The sequence below is a fragment of the Molossus molossus genome, unplaced genomic scaffold, assembly GCF_014108415.1.
Source record: "Molossus molossus isolate mMolMol1 unplaced genomic scaffold, mMolMol1.p scaffold_m16_p_16, whole genome shotgun sequence".
NCBI lineage: Eukaryota > Metazoa > Chordata > Mammalia > Chiroptera > Molossidae > Molossus > Molossus molossus.
This window is the reverse complement of record NW_023425351.1, coordinates 24,580,256-24,596,774: the sequence shown is the minus strand read 5'-3', so window position 1 is coordinate 24,596,774 and position 16,519 is coordinate 24,580,256. Positions and strand designations below refer to the sequence as shown.

The 16,519-nt window shown below is 40.5% G+C and overlaps 1 pseudogene; it reads left to right on the top strand.

Moving 5' to 3' along the window:
• The first annotated feature begins 853 nt into the window (after positions 1-853).
• On the top strand, positions 854-16,221 carry LOC118631881 (annotated as a pseudogene).
• Positions 16,222-16,519: the final 298 nt, after the last annotated feature.

The window sequence follows — 16,519 nt, the reverse complement described above, 5'->3', positions numbered from 1 at the left end:
GTCACCTAAGACCATCGGAAAACATATTTCTGATGGCTATTCATAACAGTAGCAAAATTATAGTTATAAAGTAGCAACATAAATAATTTTATGGTTGTGGTACATGAGGAACTGTATTAAAGGGTCGCAGCATTAGGAAGGTTGAGAACTATTACCTTAAGGTAAGGGCAGAGGAACCTAGATATCCCTGTTCCAGCTAATGTAAGTTAAACATTCAAGTTATTTAATATTTTAGTGCTTTTTAAAGTACCCACTGGAGTAGCATCTAATTATCATTTTAAAAGTCTGCAACCCAGACAGAACATAAAATTTAAAATACTAGCAGTATATAATCTAATATCCTCCTCCATGGAAATAATTTCTATGATGTTAATGTTTTGTTCACATTCCTGGAGGATTTAGGGATGGAAGGCCATATAAATCCAGACAGACCTATTAATAGTATGGTTAATTTACATAGACATATACAAATGTTATCATTTGAGACAAATTTAGAAAACTACATACAAAGAATAAAATGCATTTTTTTATCCTCACCCGAGGGCATTTTTGCATTTATCTTCAGATAGAGTGGGAGAGAGAGAGGGAGGAAGAGAGAGAGAGAGAAACATTGATGTGAGAGAGACACATTGACTAGTTGCCACCCACATGACCCCAACAGGGGCCGGGGACAAACTGCAACCGAGGTACGTGCCCTTAGAGGGAACTGAACCCAGGACTCTCTGGTCTGCGGGCAGACACTCTAACCACTGAGCCAAACCGGCCAGGGCTAAAATGCATTTTAAATGCACCCCCAAAATGTCAATGTTTATCACAAATCCTCACTTCTCCAAGCTGTTCTTGAACATCCAGGATGTCTCAAAGGCAAACTCACTTGCAAATCTATCAGAGAAGACTCCGAACTCTCGCTCACCTCATTAGATGTGGAGTCCATCCCTGTCGGGTTCCAAAGATCCTCACCCCCTCCGTGTCTGAGGAGAAACCTCGAAGTATTATCCCTCATGACACAAAGGCTTCCTGTTTCTTCACTGTCGAAAGTGGGTCCTCCAGGAGCTGGTTCTGATGCAGTTTGAGAACGATGTTTATTAAGGATCAACACCTCTGAAAGTAAGGGGGCAGCAGCAGGTTGGACTGAGTAAGCAATCGAACTGCAGTGCAGACCCAACAAATATACCCAGGAGCTACGGGGTGAGTATGGCCCTGGATAATGTCCCCCACCAGGCCGGATGGCTGTGCCTCTATATCCCTGTCTCATTCAGTCACCAGACACAGGCAGCTCCAGGAAGGGGATGACCTGGGTGAGGTGGCCCTGGGAGACACAGCAGGCCTGAAACAGCGGACAGCTGTAGACCATTTTTGCTGACTACTGTCTGCTCCACAGCTGGACACCAAATCCTTCTGTGAAGGGAGGTGTAAGTACCTTACACAACTGTTCTCCAACTCTTTCTGCAAGAGCCACAGGATTTCTCTCAGTTCTTCAGAACATGGGTAGGCCCATGTGCTAGGAACATTTTCCCTGCCCTTTCCACCTGGGAAACTCCTTCAAGTTCCTCAGATCTCCCCCACTCCTTTAGAACACTCATCTCACTTGTAAGGCGCCCGATGCCTTTCTTCCTGCCTAAACACCCTCTGAGACGGCAGGGACGATACCGGGCTTGTTTGTGCTGTCTCTTCGGTGCTGAGCAATGTGCCAGGCACAGAGTAAATATTCAGGGTATACTTGATGAGTGGATAGTTAACTTGATATACCTGGTATTTTAGTTCCCCCAGAAGCAGACCCTAAAGCAAGGATTTGAGTGCAAGCCCTTTATTTGAGAGGTGATTCACAGAAACATTGGTGGGTAAGTAGGAAATTGAGACAAAAAGGAAAGGCAGCCAATAAATTGCCCATTACCACTGTGGGCAATGAGCTGAATCCTGCCAGGGAAATCTGAAAAGCAGAACTGAACATGTGCCTTGAAGTTTTTCATCCAAAAATGAGTATGATTCCATTTATATGAAATGTCCATAATCGGCCAATTCATGGAGACAGCACGTGGATTAGTGGTTGCCAGGGGATGAGGGAGGGAGAACTGGAAGTAACCTCATAACAGGTATGGGAGTTTTTGTGGGGGAGGAATAAAAATGTTGATGATGGTGATGATTGAACAACGTTCAAATATACTAAAAGTCACTGAATTTTATACTTTAATATGAAGTTTATATTATGTAAATTATATCTCAATAAAACAAATTACAATAAATAGCTCTGGCTGGATAGCTCAGTTTGTTGGAATGTCATCCAGTATATCAAAAGGTTGCAAGTTTGATTCTCAGTCAGGGCACATACCTAGGTTGCAGGTTTGATCCCCAGTACAGGAGGCAATCGATCAATGTTTCTCTCTCACATCAATTTGTTTTTCTCTCTCTCTCTCTAAAAATCAATAAACATATCCTCTGGTGAGGAAACACAAACAAAAAAAAACACAAAAACAAATTACAATAAACAAATGAAGGAGCTGGGATCTTTATACACTAGCTGCGGTTATTAGTCAGGGCTGGGGGGTTAATTTCTACAGCATGCCCAGCCTATCCCAGCACTGACAGAACAGGCAAAGAGATGTAGATACCAGCACTTTGCAGTTTGGAGGCATGATACCTGAAACAGGAAGGATGAGGGGTACAGGTAGGGTACTGACACATAGGGCACTGAGTGAGAGACAGACCTAGCAAACCCACCTGGCATATTCAAAGATAAGCCATTCTGTGGAGAAGGAGGATTTACTCAGAAACTTCCAACTCCAAGAACATATTTTTCTAAACCTATTCTAAGGCAGATCAATACATGGATGACATGTTTAGGGAGCCCAATTATCTCAGCTGTAACCCCAAATCAAGTACAGCTGTGGAGCCCTGGCCAGTTTGGCTCAGTGGTTGGAGCGTTGGCCTGCAGACCAGAGAGTCCCAGGTTTGGTATCCACAAAGGGCACGTACCAAAAAAAATTCCACATTCTAGTCCTCACACCCGTGAATGTTACCTTTTAAGGGTAAAGGGACTTTGCAGATGTGGTTAGGTTAAATATTTTGAGATGGGAAAATATCCTAAATTACCTACATGGGCCCAATGTAATTACACAGTTTTTGTAAGAAGGACGAAAGATGATCAGAGGCAGAGGAGAGGTAACAACAGAAACCAAGGTCAAAGTGACACACTTTAAAGATGGAGAGAGGAGTCACGAGCTAAGGAATACAGGTGCCACTAAAAGGCAAAATGGTAACAACACAGATCCTCCCCCTTAGAGCTTCCAGAAGGAACCAATCCTACTTACATCTTGACTTTAGCCCAGTAAAAATGATTGCCAAGTATAAATGATTATGAAATAGTCACAGGAATGTAAAGAACAGCTTAGGAATATGGTCAATAATATTGTAATAACTATGTATGGTGTCAGGTATTAGACTTAACAGGGGATCACTCTGTAAATTATATAAATGTCTAACCACTATGTTGTACACCTTAAACTAATATAAAATAATATTGACTGTCAACTGTAATTGACAAATAAAAACAACGATTGCAAACTTCTGACCTCTGCAACTCTGTTGTTTTACGCCACTAAACTTCTGGTAACTTGTTACAGTGGTAACAGGAAACTAATACAAGGATTGAGAGCCATTTTCCAGAAAGGATTTTAAAAATAGTCACCATCATCCTGGCTGGTGCGGCTCAGTTGGTTGGAGCATCATCCTTTTCACCAAAAGATCGCAGGTTCAATTCCTAGTCCCTGCAAAGGGGAGGCAACTGATAGATATTTCTCTCCTCCTCCCCTCTTTTTTCCTCTCTCCAAAAATCAACAAAAACATATGCTCGGGTGAGGATTTTTTTTAAATCACCATCACTTCTTCCCCAGAATACAATGCAAAATTTGGAAGGGTCTTAAAATCACAAAGAAGAAAACATTTTGATTCTTGACATTATGTTCAACATAGTCCATTTTTTAAAACCTTTTAAAATATTATACTTGTGTTCATATGATTTCTTTTTAGAATAATTATATACTATTTGAAATAGAATAGTTGTGTGTTTTTCATTTTAATAAACTGAATGTTACAATTTACCTTTTTTAGACTTTGGATTTATAAATTATATCATGCCAAGTAAAAATTCTTACTAGAATAGTGACATATGAAAAACAAAAATCAGTGGATAAATTCCCAGAAAATAACGTATACAACTCTAAAAATACTGGGAAATTCAGTAAATTATATAGAAACATTTCTACTGTATAGCAGCAAATATCTGAGCGTTTTCAATGTGGGTTAAAGGGCGAAGGCTGCCAGGCATGAAAGTGAGTATGTGAGGTTCTTGAAGCTGAGAATGGGACATGGGGTAAGATAAGGTAGGAAGTCTTAGAAAAATGGTGGGGCGGGGGGAGGACCGAGGTTTAAAGGACATAAAATAAGTGAGGTGTTCCAGGGATACCTATAAAGGCTCAGATACCTTATCTCTGACGCCTGCCTATTCTCCACATTATCACCAGATACAGAAAATAAAATCCAGTCATATCATATCAATATGCTCTAAGTTTTGTAAGGTAAAAAATAAAACAAAAAGCCACACACCATAATCCCAATGGCATGCAAAGCCCTTGATGACTGAATGCCAACCTACTTGTTCAACCTTATCAACACCATGCCAATCATGCCAGACTCTTTACTGTTCCTGAAACATCTCAGTATCTCTCCAACCTCAGGGCTTTGGCAAATTCTGTTTCCTCTGATTGGAACTTGTCTTTCCTGTTCTCATCACATACTGATTCATCCCATCCTAATTATCTTCTCAGTGAAGTTTCTGCTAGAAGCAATTCATCATGGGCCTTGATCATCCCTCCCTGCACATTCTTGCCAGGGATGCCAAGAACACAGAGCCCTGACTGTTCTTTGCCCTGGCCATTTCTGAGAGTCATGCTCATGGAGAGCAATCTTGAGGGCTGAAGTGGCATCTTACTTGCCACTCACTATAAAAATGGTAAATTCCTTAATCTTAGTGTTCCTCTTCTGTAACACAACCCCTGACATGTACCAGCATGGGGTCTGAGTGCATCATGGGACCTGGCGGGGAGGTGGGGGGGGACCTGGTGCTGACATTTTGCTAGTCTTGCTCACTGTGCTGTCAGTAATCAAGTCATTTGTCTCTGACCTAGGACTCTCATGTCTTCCATCAGCATCCATGAAACAGTACCAGGCTAGCTTGTTAGCTTGCAAGTAGGGTAAAATCCCAGATTCTTCATAGACCTTGATATTTCCCCATCTCTCTAGACAAGGTTATATCTGTGATCTTATAATATTTGCTCAAGTAAAATGTAATGTTATTATATGAGGATATGCATTATGGCACATGTTCAGAAAAAATGTTAGTCAAATAAATAAAATATTTCCAGTTCGGTAAAGGTGTCTGCTCTGATAACTGCTTCATTTCCCCCTAACTAAAGCTGGGCCCATCTAAATAAAACAGACAAAATGAGACTGTACTTTTATTGTCAGAGGAGGGTGTTGCTTCAATAACTAATGTTCTGAAGACCTTAGAGAATCTAAGAGTGACTGGATTAGACTCTTTCGATCTTCCTTCAATTAAATATGGATGGCATCATCCTGCTAATTCCTAGACTTCAAGAAAAATCCATTTTTAAAGCATTCTTTCTCTAGTCCACAGTATATGTTTTCTTTCTTTTTTCTTTTTATTGATTTGGGAGAGAGAGGAAGGGGGAAAGAGAGAGATAGAAACATCAATGAAAGACAACATCAATTGGCCGCCTCCTGCATGCCCTCTACTGGGGATCGGGCCCACAACCTAGGCATGTGCCCTGACTGGGAATCAAACCAGCAACCTCTTGGTCCATGAGTCTGTGCTCAACCACTGAGCCACACCAGCCAGGCGCACAGTATATGTTTTCTGTTCTTTTTTTTTTTTTTTATCCTCACCCGAGGATATTTTTCCATTTTTTGTACAGATAGAGTGGGAGGGAGAGAGAGGAACAGAGAGAGAGAGAGAAACATCGACGTGAAGGGACACATCGAGTGGCTGCCACCCGCACGACCAACCAGGGCTGGGGACAAACTGCAACCGAAGGACGTGCCCTTAGCGGGAACCGAACCCGGTCTCTCCGGACCACAGGCCGACGCTCTAACCGCTGAGCCAAACTGACCAGGGCTGTTTTCTGTTCTTAAGAATTGAAAGTTAAGTCCACATTTCAAGATTTTGAATAAGATTTTTTTTCTGACTCTTATAAGCTGGGGGAATAAAACTTTCATTAATTATTAAATTTTTTTCCTAGTAATTTTATCATATTTTTTCAGCCAGGAGGCATGGCAGTACATTAATAAGCTGACAGAAATAAATGAATACGTAAAATCTTACTTGGTTATGAGATCACAAAGATAAATTGAGAAAATGCAAAGTAGCAAACAGAAGCAGCTGTTGGAAACCCCTGAAGTGAGGATGTTAAAAAACAATAGACATCCCTCCAGCCAAAGGCAACCTGCTGGCTTACAAGATGAAAGCCAGAGTTACCCCACTAATGAGCTACACAAGAAACACATCCTTCCTCCTGTCCAAGTGGTAGGGAGAGGAGTAATTGCTTATTTTGCCTAATTCAAAACAAGTCAAACATTTGTATTTAAATTAAGAACTGAACACTAAGACTCTAATATTCAAAATCAGATTTATATTGATGAAATGTGCATCTTATTTTTCAGGTAGCCTGTGGGCAGGCTTGAGTTCCTGCTAGAAATGGACCTTTGTGAAATGAAAGGGACAGATCCAATCCCTTGGTCTCTGATGGAACAGTGACCTGTGAGGACACACCAAGGTTACAGGTTTGTGCCCCAAGCAGGATCATTCTCCTCACACCCTGGCCTCAGGGCTCAGTCTGCATGGAAAGTTAAAAAACAATCTAGATGTTTTGCCAAAACATTCCAAGATTTGGAATGGCTATAGACAACATTCCACATTTCATTCTATCTTAATCTGCTTTCTTTAATTTTACCCTACGTTTGAAAAGTAAGAAACTGGCCTTATGGAAATACCATCAGTACCATTAATCAAAGTACATTAGTAGAGAAGAGAGATAAGACTCCTGACTTTTGGAGAAAACAATAATTTAGATCCTCATACTTGTCAGCTGTGTAGTATCGCCCTTATTGTGCCTCAAACCAGAATGCTTGATCTGTATCTTGGGCTCTGGGAAGAAAATAAAGCCCCAGGGGCTTGACTCAGGAGTTCAGTGCTGCTTCTGCTGCTGACACAAAGGAGTGGGAAATGTAGAAATGACCAAGGCCAGGTCTTTACATTGGCCATTGCCAATGGCATGCATCTGCCCTTTCGACTGCAAAGCTGGAGCAGCATGGTGCCTTCTACTTTAAAGTTTTATGTGCCAATTATAACTCTCACTCCACCAACACCTGCATGATAGCTCAGGGGCCAGGAGGAAATGAAATTGCGTTGAACCATTAGCCTTTAATAATTAGATAGTTTATTTAGAGAACTTCAGGTTCAGCAGTGGAAAAAAGGGGAGGTGGGAATACTGTTGAAAATAAAACAACTCAGGAGAAAGAAAGAAGTCTCTAGTCCTTTTCCCACTGCCAGTTTCTGCAGAGAATATGGTTATAGCTCCAGACTGTCAAGGATATGTGTTTTCATGTTTTGTGCTGCATGAATGTCAATGAAATCATCCCCTGTACTATATTGTATACGTGGGTAATCAGATGAGGGCCACTGGCATAGACACCGTCACAGCACCCAAGGAAATCTGGAGCTCCTGACTGTGGAGTTTTCTTATGCACCATAGGAAGCCTTTTCTTATCCAGCCACTCAAGTTTCAGGTTCACTAAATCATGGTGTTGGGTTCTTCTGGGGCTTTTACTTCCGTCTTTTTAAGTTGAGGAAATAACTAACTAGTGAAAGTTATTTTTAACTTCCTCATTTGTAGTAAGAGGAATAATAAGACTCAAAAATTAGAGTCCCCTAGTTACCGCTCTGCTTCAAGTTTGCCTGCTAGAGGCTGGTACTTTTCCAGGTTCTGTGCTTCGCATGTCTCCATATGCACCACCCCAGAGTGGAAAGGTGAGAACCGTGGAAACAACCTTACAGACATATTTCTCAGAAGTAGACTTACTAGAATCCCTAGATTGGTAAATAGTAGTTTAGAGCCACGCCCACTCCCCAGAGGTAGATTCCCCCAGAATACTTCTTCTTAAGACCTATAAGGGTTGGCCTCATTTTTATATTAGTAGGTTCCACAAAAACTGCAGGTTAATCAGTTTTTAAAAAACAAAATTGCATTTAAAGGGAATTATATGTGAAACACTAAAAGTTAAAAACCAGAATACACCAAAGTGCTATATTGAGCAATATTTACTCTCCCCAGGTATTTACTAGAATAATGTGAATATTCTAAAGACATCACTAATCCTGGCTAATTTATAACTACCATTTAAAACTCAATTACCCTGAGCCAGATTTCTCATGTAATCCCAAATAGCTATTATTCCTGACTATCCTATTTCTATTAATAGTACTAATCTTCTATTCACTCAAGTGTAAAATGTCAGATCCATCATGACACTCTTCCACCCAATCGATTGTCAAATCCTGTATTTCCTTAATGAAGTAACCCTAAATCTCCCTTTCTACTGAAACTCGAGTTCTGATCCTAGTTCTGACCTGAAATGGTCTCCTAGCTCCTAGCCTCTCCCTCCAGCCCATTTTGCATGTGTCAGTTCAATTAATTTGCCCATATCATCACTTTGGTTGTAGGATCTATCTGGCTGAAAGTCTTTCACAACTCTGTTTCCTATAGCAATGGTTTTCATCTGGTAAGACAAAGCACTCTGCCGCTATACAGTACACACTTTGCAAACATCCTACCACTTTTGGATGAATAGATAAGTTTTGGTCTTGCCAGTATTCGTATTTTTAACAGTAATTTCTGTCAAACAGAATGCTGATTTGAACAACATGTGGGTGTTAAGAGTGCAGCTTGCTACAAGTAAGTGGGAAGGGTCTTACAGTAACATCCAGTTATCTTGTTCAAACTAGAACTTGTGAGAACATCACCTTGGAGTTTTCAGGAGGGCACTGTCTGGGACTATAAGACTCTGATCCAAAGAAACATGCTGAAGTTCAGCCATGTGAATAGTAAAATAACAACCGATGATTCTGTAGACACTGTGAGACAATAACTGCACACAATAATTGTACATTGAGCAATTGATTGTGCTATAATTGCTGCCGGCTTGTTTAGTGTTTCCAGACCTTTAATCCTTCCCTTTGAGGGTGAGCCACAAACCCAAAAGATGGAAAATCACTGGTTGTTGAGACTTAAGTCCAAATTCTTTATCACAACCTACAAAGCCCTTCTGATTTTGACCCCAACCTTCTTTCCAACCTCAACTTCCAAGATTTGCCCTTAAGTCACCTGGGACTACACTTTGCTCTTTGACTAAATCAACTCTTTCATGTTTCTGGGACAGAGAAGAAAGGTTATGTTCTTTGTTCTGCATTCACTTATCAAGACCCAGTTACAATACTATCTCCACCCAGGAGTTTTCTCTGACTCCCCTAGTAATTGTTTCCATTGTCTTTTGCACTTATTTTTTATCACAGCATACAACCTCACATTTTATAATCTCTGAACCATGTCTGTTTCCAACGCCTCAGGGATTGCGTGTCTGAGTTCCCAAAGGCACAGGCTTCACCTCATTCATCTTTCAATTCCCAACTCTTGAGATATTACAAACCCTCAATAAATATTTGCACAATTGTTTTTTTCCTGAGGTTCAGGTCACCTATGACCTATTGCTAATTAGTCTTTCAAAAGTTATCTCCCACAAATGTGCTACGTGTACTGTATACTCAAACCAAGCTAGAAGACTTACTGTTTCTGAAATATGACTTACCCTTTCCCACCTCTGCAAATGAGTTCATAGGATTCAAAGGATTCTTACCTTTGGAACACTCACCCTCTTTCGACCAAATTTAAATCTATGTTCTCCCATAAAGTCAACCCTGATACCCAGACTAAATTTTCTCTGAACTTTTTTATATTTGGTTATATGGTCCTTAGGACACTTAGCACCAACTACTCTGAATTGTAGACACTTGAGTGTATTTTACCTCCCTTACTAGGGTATAATCTCCTTGAAGCAATAAAAAATGCCTTATCAATTTATGTTTTCTCATTAGTACCTATATATTATCTTGCACATAGAAGGTAGTTTTTAAATGCATGAATGAATGAAATGATGCATATGTCTAATGCATTATACCATTCACTATATTCTATTTATATATGCTGTCATACAATTAAATTATAGTTCATGTAATAGGAGATATTTCAACATTCCCTTGGTACATTTTGCAATTGTTATTGTATGTAGCAAATTCTCCTACCACATTCTCAACATTATTGCAGGTCTGTTTGCTAAATGAGGTAAATTTTAAAACCCTACACAGGATGGAAGTATTAACTAACCTTATTGTGGTAATCATTTTGCAATACATATGTGTATCAAATCGTAATGTTGTCCACCTTAAACTTACATATGTTATATGTCAATAAGATCTCAATAAAGTAGAAGGAAAAACCCTACTTGGACATTCATCTCTTACTCTGGAATGTGAAAATCTTAATTTATAATGCAAAGTAGTAAGTCCTAATTCAAATTAATTTTTTTCCTTATCTTTGCTTCAGTGCACATATCAATTATTATAAAAATTATCTCCATTGCTTTGTTATGTTTTTACATTTATCTCCCAGATATATTTTTTGAGCTTTTCAAGGCAAAGAACCATGTCTTATCTATCTCTATCTATCTATTGATCAGGATATAATAACTAGTTTATATAAAAATATATGTATACATGTATTTACTTTATTTTTTATTTATATATAAATATGTAAATAAATACTTCATATTTTTATATATAATAAGATATATATTTTTTTGCCTGGCCATATTTTTGATTCAATAAATATTATTGAAATAATGGACAATTTATTTTTTTATTTTTTAAATGTTTTTATTGATTTTTTGGAGAGAAATATCAATGTGAGAAACACTAATCGGCTGCCTCCTGCACACCCCCTCACTGGGGATCAAGCCTGCAACACTGGGGATCAAGCCTGCAACACTGGGGATCAAGCCTGCAACCCTGGTATGTGCCTGACTGGGAATTGAACCGGGACCTTTCAGTCCATGGGATGATGTTCAATCTACTCAGCCACACTAGCCGGGCATGAGTGGACATTTTAAATGATCAATACTTATTATCACTAATAATTTGTTTTCAGATCTACTAAAAGGAGAAAAAAAGTTAAAGCAAAGATACTAACACCCATTGCCCTCAAAATAGTAATTGGATATGAATACAAAATACCTGACGTAATAATAAAAGCCAATAGTCAAACATGATTCAATTTTCATAGAACTTCATAGTTTGATATTATTGGTTTGGTATTATTTAGCCACTGAGGTAATATTAATCTTCCACTGAAGTTTACAGCCGTGTCTCTCAAACTTGAATAATGAACAGCCCCTTTTAAAATATAAGAATCCTCCAAACTCACAAACTTGCAATAATATGTGTTTCCTCTGTTATTATTTAAATATGTAAAAACATAAAACAAGTTACAAACATACTTGTGAACTGCGTACAATGTAAAATAAAAAAATAAATTTGCTCTCTGGCAGGGTGGCTCAGTTGATTGGAGTGTCATCCCACTCACCAGATAGGTTTCGGGTGGGTTCTCAGTCAGGACACACCCTGGCTGAGGCACAGGTGGGAGGTGGAAAATCAATGTTTCTCTCTCACGTTGATGTATCTCTCTCTCTCTAAAAAATTAATAAACATATTAATCCTTCGGTAAGGGTTAGTAAATAAATACATTTGCAAATTAAATTCCAACAAAACTAGAAAAATGAGACACATTCACACACTGGGTTCCCTAGCGGGCGGGACAGCGTGGCTGAGCCAGCTGGTAGTTTCCTGACATGCACAGGATGCTTTTCCGCTCCAAGCTGGTCCCTACGTTGGGACCTCTGAATGGCACAGCCCCGCTGCCGCATAAATGGATGCTCTGGGCAATGTTTCGACCACCACCGCCTCCCTCGTCGCCTCCCACAGCAGGCTCAGAGCCTTAGTCCCTGGCACAGCCCCCCTGGAGACCCAGGTGCTCCTTAAATCCACCACCAGACTTCCTGGAGGTTCCACACTGCGATGCCGCGGCACTGGAGACAGTGTCCTGGTAGTTTTCCTCTGCATCAGAAATCCCACAACACTTCGGTTAAACATTCTTTTTTTCCAAAAAAATATGGTACAAAGTTAACTGACTTCAACTTCCCTCCCAGTAGAAAAAATAAGAAAAAGAAAAGAAAAGAACCAGTTGTTCACTATTTTTATGATACCTGTGATCGTGGCTTTAAAAATCAAGAGAAGTGTGATAAACACATGTCCGAACATAGGAAGAGTCCAGTAGTAGATTGCTCTTTTAGTGCACAGGAGATTGTCCAATTCCATTGGAGAAATACACATGCCCCTGGTATGAAGAAGATAAGTTAGACACTCCAGATGAGATTGCAAGATCGAGAGAAAAAGAAAAGAACTTCCGGTCAAGATGACCACGTAGGTAAACACGGTCTCGCCTCCTCAAAATTACACATCAAAATTACAACTAAACTATGACACAACCATAATTCAGAACCACCTGAAAGCGAGCTGAATGGAAATCCTACAACTACGAAATTAAAGAAGTAGCCACACCAACACTGGTAGGAGGGTCAGAGGCACAGATGGGCTTGTCCCACACCCATGTGTGATGGATAAAAATCAGGAGGACACCTCAGCTATGAAGGTCCTCCCTGAGGAGAGAGGGGGTCCCTGTCCCACACCAGGCGCCCAGCTCAGGGTTCCAGTGCCAGGAAGAAAAGTCCCCATAACTTCTGCCTGTAAAAACCAGGGGGAACTTAGGCTGAGGGAGGCTGAGGCTACTGGAGTCTTAGGCAATTCCTCTTAAAGGGCCCAAGCACGGACTTACTCAGACTTGTTCCCTGTAAGCTTGGAGGGGAGGCAGCTTGAGGGACACCAGAAATATATAGGGAAGAACTGAGCTATTTGGCCTCGGGACAAGGGCTAGAGCGGCAGCATCCTCCTGAACAGACCTGCTGGCAGAGACTGATGTTCCTTTGGTGAGCCCTTCCCTGAGGCTGCAGACAGCCTCCAGCACCCTGGCTCACACTGTTTGCCCAACCCTGGTGATTCCCTGAGGCCCTACCCCACCCACATTTTGGACCCACCCAAGCTGTTTTCAAAGGTTTTACAGTAGGACTGGCCTGTCTTAGATCCTGCTTCAGTTTCCTAAAATCTCTCAAGCAAGCAGGACCTGGTTACAGTGAGCACCATACCTCTCATTAAGTGACCCTCTAAAAACAGCCAGCCTTAGTTCATAACTTGACTTTTCCTGGGCATCTCCAAGCCCAGCCCAAGAAGCAGCCATCTACAGATCACTCCATAGCTTATGCCGAGTGGCCCTAGATAGAACACAGGCAGAGGCTGACCTTGCCCCAGAGCCAGCACACCCAGTGGACAGCTTCAGACCACATTGAAGCACCATCATACAACCACCTCCACAAGTGAAACACTCAGTGAGCAGACTCAGTGGGTACTAGAGCCCTGCTGAAATAAGTCTTGCTCTGTGTGCTGGGCCTCTACACCGCTGATCCTCCAAGGGAGTCAAGGCCAGTGGTCAGTGGGCACAGTCAGTCCTTGAAGCTGATCAGCCTGAGTAAATCCCTCCCACTGACGTGCCAACAGCAATCAAGACTCAATTACAACAGAAGAGTGTACAGTCCTCACTAGGGTGCACCTCGAGGGCCCAGCTGGAGTGACCAGGGAGGCTGTGCCACTGGATCCTACAGGACGCCTATAACAATAGGCCACCATACGAAGCCTACGAGACATAGCAACTCCACCTAATACATAGAAATAATCACAGGGAGGCAGCCAAAATGAGGAGACAAAGAAACATGCCCCAAATGAAAGAAAAGAACAAAACTCCAGGAAAAGAACTAAACAAAATGGAGATAAGCAATCAATCAGATGCAGAGTTCAAAACACTGGTTATAAGGTTGCTCAAGAAACTAGGAGAGACATTCAAGGAACTTAGTGAGACCTTCAAGAAACTTAAGGGGAGCCCTGGCCGGTTTGGCTCAGCAGTTGGAGCGTCGGCCTATGGACCAGAGAGTCCTGGATTCAGTTCCCGTGAGGGGCACATACCAAAAATAAAAAGAAACGTAAGGAGACCTCCAAGGAACTTCAATGTCAACATTGTCAAAAAGGACCAGTCAAAAATGAAGGCTGCACTAACTGAAATAAAGAATAATTTAGAGGGAATCAATAGTAGAATAGGTAAAGCCAAGAAGCAAACCATCAGTTTGGAATATAAGGCAGCAAAAAACACCCAATCAGAACAGCAAAAAGAAAAAAGAATCCAAAAAAAATGAGGATAGTGTAAGGAGCCTCTGGGACAACTTCTAGCGTGCCAACATTCGCATCATAGGGGTGCCAAAAGGAGAAGTAAGAGTGCAAGAAATTGAAAACCTATTTCCAACAATAATGACAGAAAACTTCCCTAACTTAGTGAAGGAAAAAGACATACTAGTCCAGGAAGCTCAGAGAGTCCCAAACAAGATGAACTCAAAGAAGTCCACACCAAGACACATCATCATCAAAATGCCAAAGGTTAAATACAAAGAGAGAATCTTAAAAGCAGCAAGAGAAAAGCAGTTTGTTACCTACAAAGGAGCTCCCATAATACTGTCAGCTGATTTCTCAAAAGAAACGTTTCAGGCCAGAAAGGAGTGGCAAGAAATATTCAAGGTGATGAAAAGCAACGACCTACAACCAAGATTACTCTAGCCTGCAAAGCTATTGTTTAGAATCAGTGGACATATCAAGAGTTTCCCAGACAAGAAAAAGCTAAAGGAGTTCATCACCACCAAACCAGTATTATATGAAATGTTGAAGGGTCTTCTTGAAGGATAAGAACAGAAATATGAACAATAAAATGGCAATTAATACAGGTTTATCAACAATTGAATTTACAAGCAAAATGAACAAGCAGAACAGAAACAGATTCATAGATACAGAGAACTTTTTGTTACTTGCCAGATGGGTGGGGACTGGAGAGATGAGTGGAAAAGATGAAGGAATTAAGAAGTACAAATTGGTTGGCTGATGAACCTCAAAGGGAAGGTGGAAGGGAGGGCGGCATGAGATAAACCAAAGAACTTCTATGCATATATGCATAACCATAGTTTGGGGAAGGCAAGAGGGGGGCGGGATTGGGGAGGAGGGGGTCAATGGGGGAAAAGGGGGACAACTGTAATAAATTCAACAATAAAGATGAGTTTAAAAATAAAATAAAATAAAAATTGTATGGAAAAAGAAAGAAGAAAAAAACTACCCAACTTTGGCTACTATTGAAAGGAAGGAAAAGTTAAAACTTGAAAAGGAGAAGAGAGGTGCAGTATTGACAACGACACAGTATGCTAAGACGAAGGGAACGTCCAGACATTCACAACGGCAAAGATCAGAAGTCCTGGCAGACATCATAAATGGAAAAATGACCTGCTGGACAGAGAACAGCCATTGGATTGGGCAATTGCTTATGTGATTTGAAGCCTGAAGGTCCACCTGAGGGAAATGCAAACCCTCTGAGTGTTTTGGTAAATACTGATTCTGAGTCTGATAAAGAGGAAAAAACCACAAAATATTGTCATGCCCAAGGAAGTGACATGAGCCCTGTGTACAGTAATGAACAGCTATGGCCATCTCAGGGTCAGAGAGTGAGCCAGAAGCAGCTCCCATTAAGACTGAAGCAGATGTTCTGGTGGAAGACCAGGTTCTTCATAGAGATACTCTTAAAGCAACTGTTAGAAAGTTCTCAGAAGCTAAGTATGAGAGCCAAAAGAAAAGTTTCAAAAAGAAATCCTAAAAGGAAAGAAGATGATCACAAGTATTGTACATTATTTGAACCAAGAACACATCATCCATATCTCCTGGAAATGTTTTTAGCTCTAGTCATTCGACATGAAAGAAATGTGATTTTGCAGTGTATTCAGTACATCATCAAAAAAGACTTTTTTGGACTTAATAGTAACTCTACAAAAACTGAAAATGTGTAGGTGTCTGGTGTTTCAGCACTCATAACTGAAGCATATAAAATAGTGTCATGCTCAAGTTAGTGGAGGAAAACTTATTTTTAAAGTGGATTAGTAATTACATTGTAAGCTTCATATGATACTATGTTGGATTTTCAGATCTTTCCTTTGAACCTATGTAAATAAATACATAACTGATTTTTAAGACTGTGTCTTTATTGTTGGTATTGAACATGGTATTTGCTGGCAGAATTCTTTTTTGTATTATATTTTATGTGTATGTATTGCTGTCATGTAAGGAAGTCTGCTCTTGGACCAGTTA